Source organism: Echinops telfairi, unplaced genomic scaffold (assembly GCF_000313985.2).
Source record: "Echinops telfairi isolate 266 unplaced genomic scaffold, ASM31398v2 ScPeMD7_5;HRSCAF=22, whole genome shotgun sequence".
Lineage (NCBI taxonomy): Eukaryota > Metazoa > Chordata > Mammalia > Afrosoricida > Tenrecidae > Echinops > Echinops telfairi.
In genome coordinates this window covers 9,935,815-9,948,679 of record NW_022103901.1, presented here as the reverse complement: position 1 = coordinate 9,948,679, position 12,865 = coordinate 9,935,815, and positions in this window count along the sequence as shown.

The following is a 12,865-nucleotide window of genomic DNA, read 5'->3' as shown; positions in this document are numbered from 1 at the left end:
TGACAGCCTAGATTCCACCCCTACATTCTTAATCCTTAAATGGACCCCAGATTAGGTGACTACCACAATCACATAAAAATAATAAAGGAAACTCATTCCCACATGGGATTGTGTATGTAGGTCTGCTGCTGTTTTGGTCAGGGGCCATTGAGTCCGTTCCGTTTGACAAGGACCCTGTCGTCCGTTCCGACTCACAAGGACCCTGTCGACTCACAAGGACCCTGTCGACAACAGAACAAACACCGCCTGCTCTTGCACCCACCCCACACACATTCTTAGGGTTGAGTTCAGTGATTTAGCTGCTATACATTCATCCAGCCTTCCAGGGAACAATTGACATTTGGTTCTTTAGATCCTTTATCTTCCCTATGTTGAGGCAGGGTAGAAGTCCTGGCCCCAGTCGATGCCCAAGGCCCAGCCCCATGATCCAGTCATCTTCCTGGTCAGGCCCGTGTGACCTTCCTCTCACCGGAGTCTTAGCCCAACTTGTCAGGAACCATCTTTGTACTTCTTGGTGAGCTTTCTTGGCCTTCACACTTGATTTGAACTATGACTCTCTCCAGACTCAGTGCTGTTCTCTTCTTGAATACCTGCCCAACACTTGGGTTCTCTGAGCAGCCTACACCTCCTACCCACAGAGGTGGGTCTGGATCTCAAGTTCTAGTTTCCCTCAGCCTTGTCCTGTTAACGTTTAGATTTCACATTGGCCGGAAATTTTTTATCCAGACATGTGTGACTCGATTTGTTCAAAGCGTCATAAGTAGCTTTGAAATATCATACTCCGTGTATTTCCTTTTGGATGACCTAGTTATTCTCTTTTTCCCCCTTCTGATTAAGTTGAATAAACATACCAAAGATGGAATATCCACATAAGAAAAACCCAAAAAAACTGAAGTGGGAGAAAAACCTGGGACATATTCAAGCCAATGTTTCCTGTCTGTTTTTGTTGCTCTTGGCTGTCATGCCATCGGTTCCAACTCCTGGTCACACCATGTACAACAGCACGGAACATGTCTTGATCCTGCATGGTCCACACCTTGCTATAGCAACAGTATCAATTCATCTGGCTGAGCCTCTTCCTCTTTTTTTGGTGACCCTCTCCTTTACCAGGTGATGTCCTTCTCCAGGGACTGGACCTCCTGATATCCAGTTCAAGGCATGTGAGACAAAGTCCTGCCACCCTCCCTTCTAAGGAACATTCTGCCTGTGTTTTCTCCAACACAGACTTGTTTGCTCTGGCAGTCCAGGTTGTTGTAAGGTGCCATTGAGTCGGCTCTGTCCCACAGTGACGCTATGCAAAATAGAGTGAAACAGTGCCCCATCCAGTGCCACCCTCCCATTGTTCCTTTGCCTCGGTCCACTGTTGCAGTCACTGTAGCAATCCATCTCGTTGAGCCTTCCTCTTTTTCACTGTCCTTCCACCTTATCAAACATCATGTCCTTCTCCAGGGACTTGTCTTTCCTGGCAATATGTCCAACATATGTGGGATAAAGTTTATTGTGCCAATCTGGCCGATAAACACACGTGGGGGTTAATTGAAGGGTGGAGGGATAAATGGCTCGGTGAGCCTCGCCTTTCAAGTTCTCGGGTCTCTTGCTTTCTGATGGTTGGACCAGGGTGCAGCTGCCTTAGCCAGTTCCCTGCTTCAGCTGGCAAGGCTCACTTCCTGCAAGACATCCCCAAGGAAAAGCCGCATGGACCTACGCCAATGCAGCCCTGGGTGCTGGAACAGCCGTGTGGAGACCCCTGTCAGCCCTGAGATGCTTACACACTCACTGACTCTGCTTTCCTCCTGCAGTCGACATCATTATGTGCATTTGTGAGATGGAGGAGGACTTGGTGGATTGGTGGCAGACATATGGGCTAATGTTGGACTTGTGGGCTTGGGCAGCCCTGGGTTGGGATGTTTTCTTGATGTGCACTTAACCTTTATATAAAACTCTCTCTTATTTATATGGGTTTCTGTGGATTTGTTTCTCTAAAATACCCAGACTAACACAGTATGTAAGACGACATCTTGCCATCCTTGTCTCTAATGAGCACTCCAGCAGTCCATAGTATATTTAATATTCTTCACCGGTACCGTAATTCAAAGCGCCCAGTCTTCTTTTGTCCTCCTCCTAATTGGCCAGCTTTCACAAGCACATGAGGAGACTGAAGAGACCATGGGTTGGATCAGACACACCTTGGTCTCGAGAGTGATAGCTGTGCTTTAACAGTGGCATAGCTGTCCAATATTATATGTCAGTTGACTTCCTCACTGCTTCTTCCATGGGCACTAACTGTGGATACAAGCAAAAGGAAGTCCTTGATTACGTCATCAATACCTTGCTGTTGATTGTAAGCCCCGTTGTGAGGATTGCGGTTATCTTTGCAATGAGGTGTCACCCATCCCGAAGGCTGTAGTCTTTACTCTTCAACAGCAAGGGCTTCAGGGCTTCTTTGCTTTTGGCCTGCAAGTTTGTTTCATCTGCATATCACAGGTTGTTAAAGAGTCGCCCTCCTATCCTGATGCCCCCTTCTTCTCCATGGAGTTCAATGTCTCAGATTATTTGCTTTGCATACAGATTAAATCACTATGGTGGAACAATACAACCCTGGCATACATTTCCTGATTTGAAGCCAGGTCTATCCCGTCGTTGTCTCGCAGTGATGCTATAGGACAGGTAGAAGTACCTTTGTGAGTTTCTGACACTGTAACTCTTTATGGGAGTAGGAAGCCCCAGCTGTATGAATCAGCATCAAGTTGAAGGCAGCGAATTTGGTTTTGGTTTGAGTATCCCTTACTGTGCTTGAATGACTGTCTCTTGCTCTCTGTATATGTCTTGCGTGAGCAAAATGAAGTGTCCTGAAATTTCCATATTTGTGCAGTGTTATCCATAATTTGTTACAATCCACACAGTCAAGTGCCTTTCCATAATCGATAAACACAGGTGAACCTCCTTCTAGTATTCTTTGCTTTCAGCCAAGACTCATTCCACATCAGCAACGAATCCCTCTTGTGTGTTGTTGGTCGGTGCCAACAAGTTGGTCCTGATTCACAGTGACCCTACGTCCAACAGAACAAAACACTGCCTGGCCCTCACGGGGTTGCTCTTGGGTTGGAGCCCATTGTTGCAGCCACAGTGTCAATCCACCTTGCTGGGGACCTTCCCCCTTTTGGTGCCCTTTACTTGACCAAGCAGGATGTCCTTCTCCAGGGACTGGTCTCTCCTGACAACATGTCCAAAGTATGCGAGACCAAGTCTCGCCACCCTTTTCTTTTTTTCTTTCTTTTTGCTTTTTTAACATTTTATTAGGGGCTCATACAACTGTTATCCCAATCCATACACACATCAATTGTGTAAAGCGCATTTGTACATTGTTTCTCAAAACATTTTCTCTCCACCCAAACCCCCGACATTAGGTCCTCATTTTTCCCCTCCCTCCCTGCTCCCCCCTCCCACATGAGCCCTTGATAGTTTATAAATGGGTATTTTGTCATATCTTTCCCTGTCCGGCCACCCTTTTCTTTAAGGAGCATTCTGGTTGTTTCTCGGGCAGTCCACAGCACTTTCAATTTTCTTCACCAGCACCATGATTCAAATGCATTGATTCTTCTTCGTCTTTCTTATTCAATGTCCAGCTTGAACATGAACATGAGGAGAATGAAAACACCATGGTTTGGGTCAGGCACACTTTAGCCCGCAAGTAAATTCTCTATACCTCATTTATATTTTCCTCTCTTGTTTTAGTTTTTCATGGTCATGGGACACATTATCAAGAAGCTTCTGTAGGTAATTAAATTAGTCCGTGTAGGTCTTAGAATGCTTTTATTTGTAAAAATGGCTATTTTTGTAAAAATAAGTACTATTTTTACCATTTGTAAAAATAATGGCTATTTTGTAGAAATAATTATAAGCTAGGAACTGAAGTGGAAATTAGTGCTCCGTTATGTCATAACTTTCACTGGTGCAGGGGAATTGTCTGACGTCATTCTGACCTTTGATTCTCTTGTGTGCTGTATATATTTTTGTCCCTTGTAGACACTCGTCAAACTGTATCTTTTCTCTAGCCTTAAAAATTTTCATATTATATGTCTTTGTGTGAGTCTATTCCTACTCCTTATTTATTCTCAGTAGAACATATATGCTATCAGGTATAGGGGCTTCCCAGACTGGTTAAGTTTCTTCTTCACTCTCTCCTTTATTTCTTTTTGCACTCATTTCTGGGAGATGGCCACAACTCTATTTTCCATCCTTCCTACGGAGTTTTCAGCACTCTGCACCCACATCCTTAATTTTTAAGAGCATCCTCTGGTTATTAATTTTTATTTTACAATTTAATGGCATTGATTATGCCTTTTCATGCATCACTATGTTCACTAATGTTTTTCTAAACCATCCCATCACCTTTAACCTAAACTCAATACCCCTAAGAATAATTTCCCCTCTGACCCCTTCTCCCGCCCCTGGTAAGCATTAATAACCCATGGTTTCTCTATAGTTGTTTATATACCATATGTGAGGCCAAGTAGCACCTGTCCTTTGGAGGCTGACTCGTTTCTCCCAGCATAATGCCTTCACGGCTCCTCTGTGCTGCCGGCTGAGTAGTCAAACCTTTGCAGACCTTCGTTTGCTGCTGTGGCACAACTGACAACGAGGAGAGACGGCCACAAGCACTTACTAGCAATCAGAAAGTAGAATACGTGAAGTTCGCATCTAGAAAATGGAAAGTCACCCAAATAAAATGGAGTATTTAAGGATCAGTGTCTTAGGTGCGCGTGAGCTAAGCGGATCTGATCTTGGCCAGTTTGAACCAGGCATCACGTGATTGACTCTGCCAGCAGTGACAAAATGCAGAGGACTGATGTCACCTTCCTCATGAGAAAGAACACTTCAAGAAGGACAATGTCACCTGGGATAGTATAACCTCCATATGCCTACAAGGAAGACCGGTTAATAGGGTTAGTATTCAAATCTATGCATCCAGCACTATAGCCAATCACAAAGACACTGAAGAATTCTACCAGTGTCTTCAGTCTGAAATCGGTCAAACATGCAACCAACACGCATTAATAAATGCTGTCGATTGGATTGTGAAAGTTGGAAACCAAAAAGAAGGACCAGTAGTTGGAAAATACAGCTTTGGCGATAGAAATGAAGCTGGAGATGGCATGCTGGAATTTTGTAAGACCGACAAGTTCTTTGTGGCAAATACTCTTTTCGACAACATCAATGGCAAACTATCCATTTGGACCTTATCAAATGGAATCCAGAGGAATCAAACAGACTACCTGTGTGGGAAGAAAAGCTGGAGAAGCTCAATATCATAAGCCAAAACAAGTCCAGGGACTGACCAACATACAGACCATAAACTAGGCATATGGACATTCAGGTCGAAGAGGAAGCCCATTAGAACATGTTCATGACAGTCAAACACGACCTCGAGTACCTCCCACCTGAATTTCGAGAACGCCCCAAGAACAGATTTGACACCTTGGACATTAATGAACGCAGACCAGACAGACTGACCAGACAGTCGGATGACATCAAGAACATCATCCACAAAGCATGAAAAGACCCAAATGAATGTCCACAGGGTCTCTGGAAAGTGCTAGAGAAACAGAAACGATGGGAAGAAATGAAGTAAAAGAGCTGAATTGAAAAATCTAAGGGCCAGTTTGAGAGGGAGGATAAAGCAAAGTCTTACAATGAAATGTGGAAAGCCGGGAGTTAGAGGTCCAAAGAGGAAGAGCTTGCTGACCATTGCTTAAGCAGCAAGAACTAAAGAAAATATTCAAGCCTTGAGTTCAGATTCAGGGATTCTGTGGGCCAAGACTGTAACTGTTCACAGGGGTGCTAATCCCTGCCTTTCTTCCTCAGAGCAGCTGGTGGTTTTGAACTGCTGGCCTTGTGGATCACTGCAAAACAGATAATCACTGAACCACCAGGGCTCCTGCTTCTGCTTCTTTGGGGCCCCTCCCTAGGACTGGGATTGCTGGGTCCTATGGTACTTCTGTGTTCAACTGTCGGAGGCATGATCAAAATGTCGTCTACAGCAGTTGTTCATGAATTTAGCACCACCTGCCTGTTCCTCTATACCTGGTGTTGCCTGCTTTTGTTTTTATTTTGTTGCTGGTGATTTTGAATCACCCCTACTCTAAGGGGAGGAAGCCCCGGCGGGATTGTGCTTGCCTGTTGTCAAGGCAGTGGTGTGAGACCAGCAGTGTATAGGAGTTCCAGTCTCCACACACTCACACCAGCATGTGTTGTTTGCTGTCTGTTTGTGTCTTTTTCCATAAGCGAGCTCATCTGATACTGATGCCTTTGTGATTGCCGCTCTGCAGGAGCAAGAGGAGGCTTTCTGCTCTGGTGAAGTGTTAGAGTCTCGGAAACTCACAGGGGCGGCTCTACCCTGTCCTGTAGGGTGGCCATGAATTGGTGTTGACTTGGTGGGAGTTTGTCTCATTGCACTCAGCTTAATAATGTCTCCACTGTAGCATGGTTCTAAAGGCCCTTTCCCTCGCCGTCGGAGTTGTGCTCCATTATGAAGTACGTACCGTATTGCGTTCCTCCCGTCCTCTGTTGAGGAGCATCGATGTTGTTTCCTTCCACCATCGGCTGCCCTGAGAAGTGCTTCACACGAATGAACATTTGCCGTGTAAGTCTCTGAGTCGCAGTTTTTATACCTTTTCTGTAGGACAGGGTGGAAATGCCTCTGTGGGTTTCTGAGTCTGTAAATTTTTTTTTTTAATTTCAGCCTTTTATTGGGGGCTCGTCCAACCCTTATCACAATCCATCCATCCATCCGTCCAGTGTGTCAAGCACATTTGTACATTTGTTGCCATCATCATTCTCAAAACATTTGCTTTCTACTTGAGCCTTGGTATCGGCTCATTTTTCGCCCCCTCCCTCCCCGCTCCCCTCTCCCTGAGTCTGTAAATTTTTACAGGAGTAGAAAACTTCGCCTTTCTCATGTAGAGCAGCTGGTGCTTTTGAACTGACCTTGGGGTTAGCAACTTGACACTTAACCACTAGACACCAGGGCTCCTCTGCACACACCAACCTACCTTGCAACAAACAAACAAACAAACAAACAACAACAACAACAACAAAACTCACCACCACCGAGAGTAGCAAGCCTGGTCTTCAGTGGTCTCAAAGCCCATTCTTGTCTCTCTTTACCCTCAGCAGACTACGATTACAGTATCTGCCCTGGCCCCTGGAGGCTCTCCATTCTGAAAGCTTTAGTCTTAACTTGCTAATGAACCCCTGCAGGTGGTGATGGAAACTGTGATGGTTAACCCAAACTGCACAGGGACACCCAGGACAAACCTGCCGCACGTCAGATGTCCTCCCTGAAGCAAGGTCCCAGCCAGACACAACCTGCTTTACATTTGGGTTTCTGGACTCTTAGAAGGAGCCCTAGTGGAATTCCATAGGGGTCGTTCTATCTATCTATAGGGTCGCTATGAGTCAGAATCGATTCAAAGGCAGTGAGATTTTCTTTTTATTTTCTTTTAGAGGGAATATCATATTTTGCCACAAGAGGGAGCCTATCGGCTTGCGGAGGTAGGGAAATCCACTTTGCAGCCCTCTCTGCTGAAACACAGTCCCCTCTCAAGAAGAATGCGGACTGGAGGAAGGCTTATTAACAACCTGTGTGTGAAGATGACAGCCGTGCTTGCTGCGAGCGAAGAGGACTTGAAGCACTTGCTGATGAAGATCAAGGATCGCAGCCTTCAGGATAGGTTACAATTCCATGTAAAGACCCCAATCCTCACAACGGGACCAATAGGTCACATCATGATAAATGGAGAAAAGACTGAAGTTGTGAGGATTTTGTCTTGCTGGGATCCCCAGACAACCCACAATCAATGCTCAGTCAAGAGATCAAACGACGTGTTGCACTGGGGTAAATCTGCTGCACCAGATTCTTCAGGATGTTGAAAAGCAAGGCTGTGACTTTGAGGACTGAGGTGCACCTGACCCAAGCCATGGTATTTCCACTTGCCTCTATGCACGTGACAGTTGGGCCCTGAGAAAGGAAGATGACGAAGAATCAATGTATTTGAATTGTGATGCCGGTGAAGGGGATCGAAAGTACCTTGGGCTTCCAAGAGAACAAGCATATTTGTCTTGAGAGAAGGATGGCCAGACTTTGTCTTACACACGTTGGACACGTCGTCAGGAGAGAGCAGTCCCTGGAGAAGGACCCCACGCTTGGTCAAGTGGAGGGGCAGGGACAAAGAGGAAGGCCCTCAAGGAGATGGATGGACACCGGGCCTGCAACGATGGGCTCGAACATAGGAATCACTGTGAGGGTGGTGCTGAATGGAGCAGTGTTCTGTTCTGTTGTGCATAGGGGGCCTATGGATTGGAATCGCCTGGATGGCACCCAACAACAACAACAACAACAACAACAACAAAGCAGTGTGTGTTTGTTGTTGTTTTACATGGCTCATCTTAGAGTTGGTCTTTGAGCAGTGGATTTTTACCATAGCTTGAAGTCTTCTTAAAGCTTAGTAACTATCCCTCCCTCTCCAATACATACTCCTTCGTTCAAGAGCCTGGGTGGGGTAGTGGGTTATGGGTTGGGCTGCTAACCTCAAGGTCTGCAGTTTGAAACCCCAAGCCTATCCATGAGAGAAAAACGAGGCTTTCTACTCCTGTAGAGAGTTCGTCTCAGAAACCTACAGGGACAGTTCTACCCTGTCCTGTAGGGTCACGGTGAGTCAGAATGGGCTCGATGGCAGTGAGGTTGATTTTTTTTTTCAGAGTCATTTGGTTTGAGAGTTTTTTTCTTTTGATAGCTTCTGAATACCGAGGGAACAAGACAGCAACATCTGTCTGTGCTTCCAAACCAAATGAAAATCATGATCTTATTTAGATTATCTGTCACTTTTCCTCCCTCTCAATTTGCTCAAGTCGATCGGCTTGGCTGAATGACCTCAGATGGACCAGTTTCTACTCCTTTGTGTTGCTTTTCTCACCTCCTCTGAGACACCCCCCCCCATTCTCAATAATTACCTGTTGTCTTTCTTTCTAGAGCCCCTCCCCACCAGGATCCGTGCAACCCTGATTACGGCTCCCACTTCTTTCTGATGATTTGAAACAGTATCTCCTAACTAGCGTTTTACCCAACACAGCAAGTCAGTGCCATGGTTCATGTGAGTCCTGGTGGTTGTGGGTCATGTGTGGGACTGCTAACTACAAGGTCAGCAGTTCAAACCCAGGAGCTACGTCCATGGGTGAACGTTAAGGCTTTCTGCTCCTGTAAAGCCTTGGAAACCCTCTACACAGGGCCACTGTGGGAGAACTCGGTGGACTGCAGTTTGGTTGATGTTTGTTCTTTTGGGTGGTGGGTGGGTGGGGGACAGGGTTGAGATCCGGGAGTTAAGGATAGTGTATTTGGATTTGAATGCCAGCTTTACCACCACCTGCTGATTTGGTGACCTTCAGCAAATCAGTTTCTCGACGTTACAATTTCCTCAACACCGACATGGAAGATCCTCTGAGAGATGGGTAGACACAGGTCTGAATGCACCGGGAGAACTGACTCTGACATTGCTTTCTGTGTGTCGCAGCCGAGTAGTGACAGGGGGTCTCTGCGTGGAGGAGGAAACAAGAGGTGGGGCGGGAATGGAGGGCATGCATAAATGTTTGCGCATTGCTATCTGTGCCTTTTGTGGGTCCTTTGGGGCGCTGATGATTTCCTTCCTGCCAACTCTCATTTCACCACCACTTGGAGGTTGTCATCTTGAGTTTATTAAAATCATCCTGGATGTCTCTTAGGGTTACCAGGAGTAGTTCTTCTTGGTCTTTTAAACCAACGTTGGCTATCTTCTCATCTGGCGTAGGGGTGACGTTTTGGGTTGTTACCCACAAGGCCAGCAGCTGCCACGTGGGAGAAAGGCGGGGCTTGCTACTCCGGTGAAGGGTCACAGTCCCGGAAACCCACAGGGGCAGTTCTGCTTTGTCCTGTGAGGTCACTATGAGTCGTCATCTACTTGATGGCAGTGAGTTTGGGTTGGGTTTGGGCTGCCGGTCGCCAAGCCCTACCTACTGGCTCCAAGGTCCCAGAGGATCCACTTTCCCCCCAGACGAAGCCATGGCCTGACCAGTGGAATGGACAGTGGGACCTGAACAATTTGATGTAGAGAAAGGCCAGCGACAAATGTCCTGAAAAGGAGGAGAGGAGTTAGAGGCATGGGGTCAACCAGGGAGACTCAATGGGGGATGGTAAGGAGTCAAGAAGGAAGACCTGATGGCTAGAGCGGCCCATGTGTTCCCATCCTCAACCTCTCCCTTCCAGTCTGCCTCTCAGCATGGGAGACCAGCCTCCACAACCGAATGGTTTCTAAGGGAGCGGTTGTGTAATTTTTTTTTTTCCCCCTGATCAAGTCTCATTTAATGGGTGGATGGTTACAGTTTATATAGGGTAAAGGAAAAGGAAGTAAGCTGCAGATGTTTTCTTAAAAATCCTAACCACAAGGCAACAGTTCCTGTGAGCAGAAAATTCCTCGGTATTGTTGGCCAACTCAAAATGTCCAACACGCAAGAACAAACTGTCCTTGAGGCAGTAAAGTGGAAAATTAGAGCTCAAGCATTGCAAAAGTCAAGATTACGGCCGGGCTACGTGACTCTAAGCCGGCAAGGTTGCGACCCGGCCTCAGGGGTCCAGACAGGTCCCCCTTTTTTATTTTTTCAAAACCAAGAGACCCCTCAGGAGCTGCGCCTGTCTTAGGTTGCTAAGCCTCAAGAGCATCCTTACCCATCATCGGTCATTAGTCCTCTTGGGCGACTAGGGCCTGTCTTAGGCTTACCCGTCATCGGTCATTAGTCCTCTTGGGCGACTAGGGCCTGTCTTAGGCTTACCCGTCATCGGCTAACCAGCTCAGCGTACAGGGAAGGGGGTCTTACCGCGTCGTAATCGTGCGAGCCGCCCTGACCAATCATCTCACGGCGATGCTAATGGACCTGTATAGGTTTTGCCTGGATGGCTTCAATCTGTTACTTGACAAATGCCATGCGCTTGTTAAATACTACAGGCCCTGAATGATGGGGGGAGTGTGGAGTGGAGATCCAAAGCCCATTAGTAGGCCACTGGAGATCCCCTTGCAGAGGGGTCTCGGGGAGGAGATGAGCCAGTCAGGGTGCGATGTAACAATGATGAGAAATACAAACTTCCTCTAGTTCCTAAAGGTTTCCTCCCCGCTCCCACTATCATGACTCGAATTCTATCTTGCAAGACTGGCTAGACCAGAGGAGGTACACTGGTACAGATAGGAAATGAAAATACAGGGAATCCAGGACGGATGAGCCCTATAGGACCAGTGGTGTGAGTGGCAAAACAGGGAGGGTAAAGGGAGAATGGGTAGGAAAGAGGGAACCGATTACATGGAACTGTGTGTGACCTCCTCCCTGGGGGACAGACAACCGAAAAGTGGATGAAGGGAGAAGTCGGACAGGGCAAGACAAAATACCCATTTATAAACTATCAAGGGCTCATGCGGGAGGGGGGAGCAGGGAGGGAGGGGAAAAATGAGGACCTAATGTCGGGGGTTTAAATGGAGAGAAAATGTTTTGAGAAATGATGTACAAATGCGCTTTACACAATTGATGTGTGTATGGATTGGGATAACAGTTGTATGAGCCCCTAATAAAATGTTTAAAAAAAAATACTACAGGCCCTAATGAGAGCAAAAGCAATAGGCCAATCAAAGGGCCCCAAAGCAGTAAAAGGTAGGGCAAAAACCCATTCAGCCTGCTTTGGACCGGGTTGGCGGCCAATTCTTTTCTTCGCTTCTCCAGGTCTTCTTGTAGTTGCTTGATCTTGTCTCTGACAATCCCAGATTTGTTGGCATAAAAGCAGCATCTTTCCTGTAAAGCTAAACAAATACCTCCTTGCTCTGCTGTAAGTAAATCTAGACCTCTTCTATTTTGTAACAAATCTTCTGCTAAGGAGCCCACTTGATCTTGAATATCTTGTGTGGTGCTTGATAAAGCTTGTACATCTGAAATCAATTGTCTATACAGGTTGGTATATTGAGTAAGGGAGATGCCTAGACCTGCAGTTCCAGATGTCACTGCGGTGTTAAGGGAGTGGTTGTGTAATTAAAGGGTAAATTAAAGAAACATTAGACAGGGCATGCAAAGGCTCATCTCTTCCATGGAGCCCTGAACCAGAGAGTGTGTGAATGTATTCTCTCACAGGCTTATGTAACCCCGGGCACGCAAGCCACATCATACACATACATACAGGAAAGGGACGTATTAGAGGCATGCACATAACAGAAGGGGACATGCTGGGGGTAGGCACACAACAGGAAGGGGAGGTATTAGAGGCATACACCCAACAGGAAGGTACATACGTCACACGATGGGCGGGTTCTAGAGTTAAGATGGCACCTTAACCTTGATCTTCTCTGAGCTGGCTTGACCTTAAGTGTCCCTGAGCTCTTCTCCAGGGGAGCAATCTGTGATCCTTATCAGAAGGGAGGGGGCTCTATTTAGGGTGGGTTTGTCTGATGATTGCTTTTACTGGCAGACAGCTTTCAAGCAGCTAACCTTCAACCACATAGTTAACCTTCAACCATATAGTGGCAACCAGGGGCTTGCAAGCACCGTCTTAAATTTGGCATTATTGCGGGGGCACTGTGGGGAACAACTTTAGTTAGAAGAATATGATGGATTCAGCTCCAAGTCACCAGGGTGAAGGCCTCCCTCCACCAGTCTGCCTCCCGGACCCTTACATGTGGGTGTAGAGAACTAGTCCACAGACACTGTCTTCCCGGTTCTCAGTTTCCCAAACTGCAAGCTGGCACATGCAGAAGGACTCTATGTGGTAGGAGGGACGGGAAGAAGAATTTACTAGACCGTT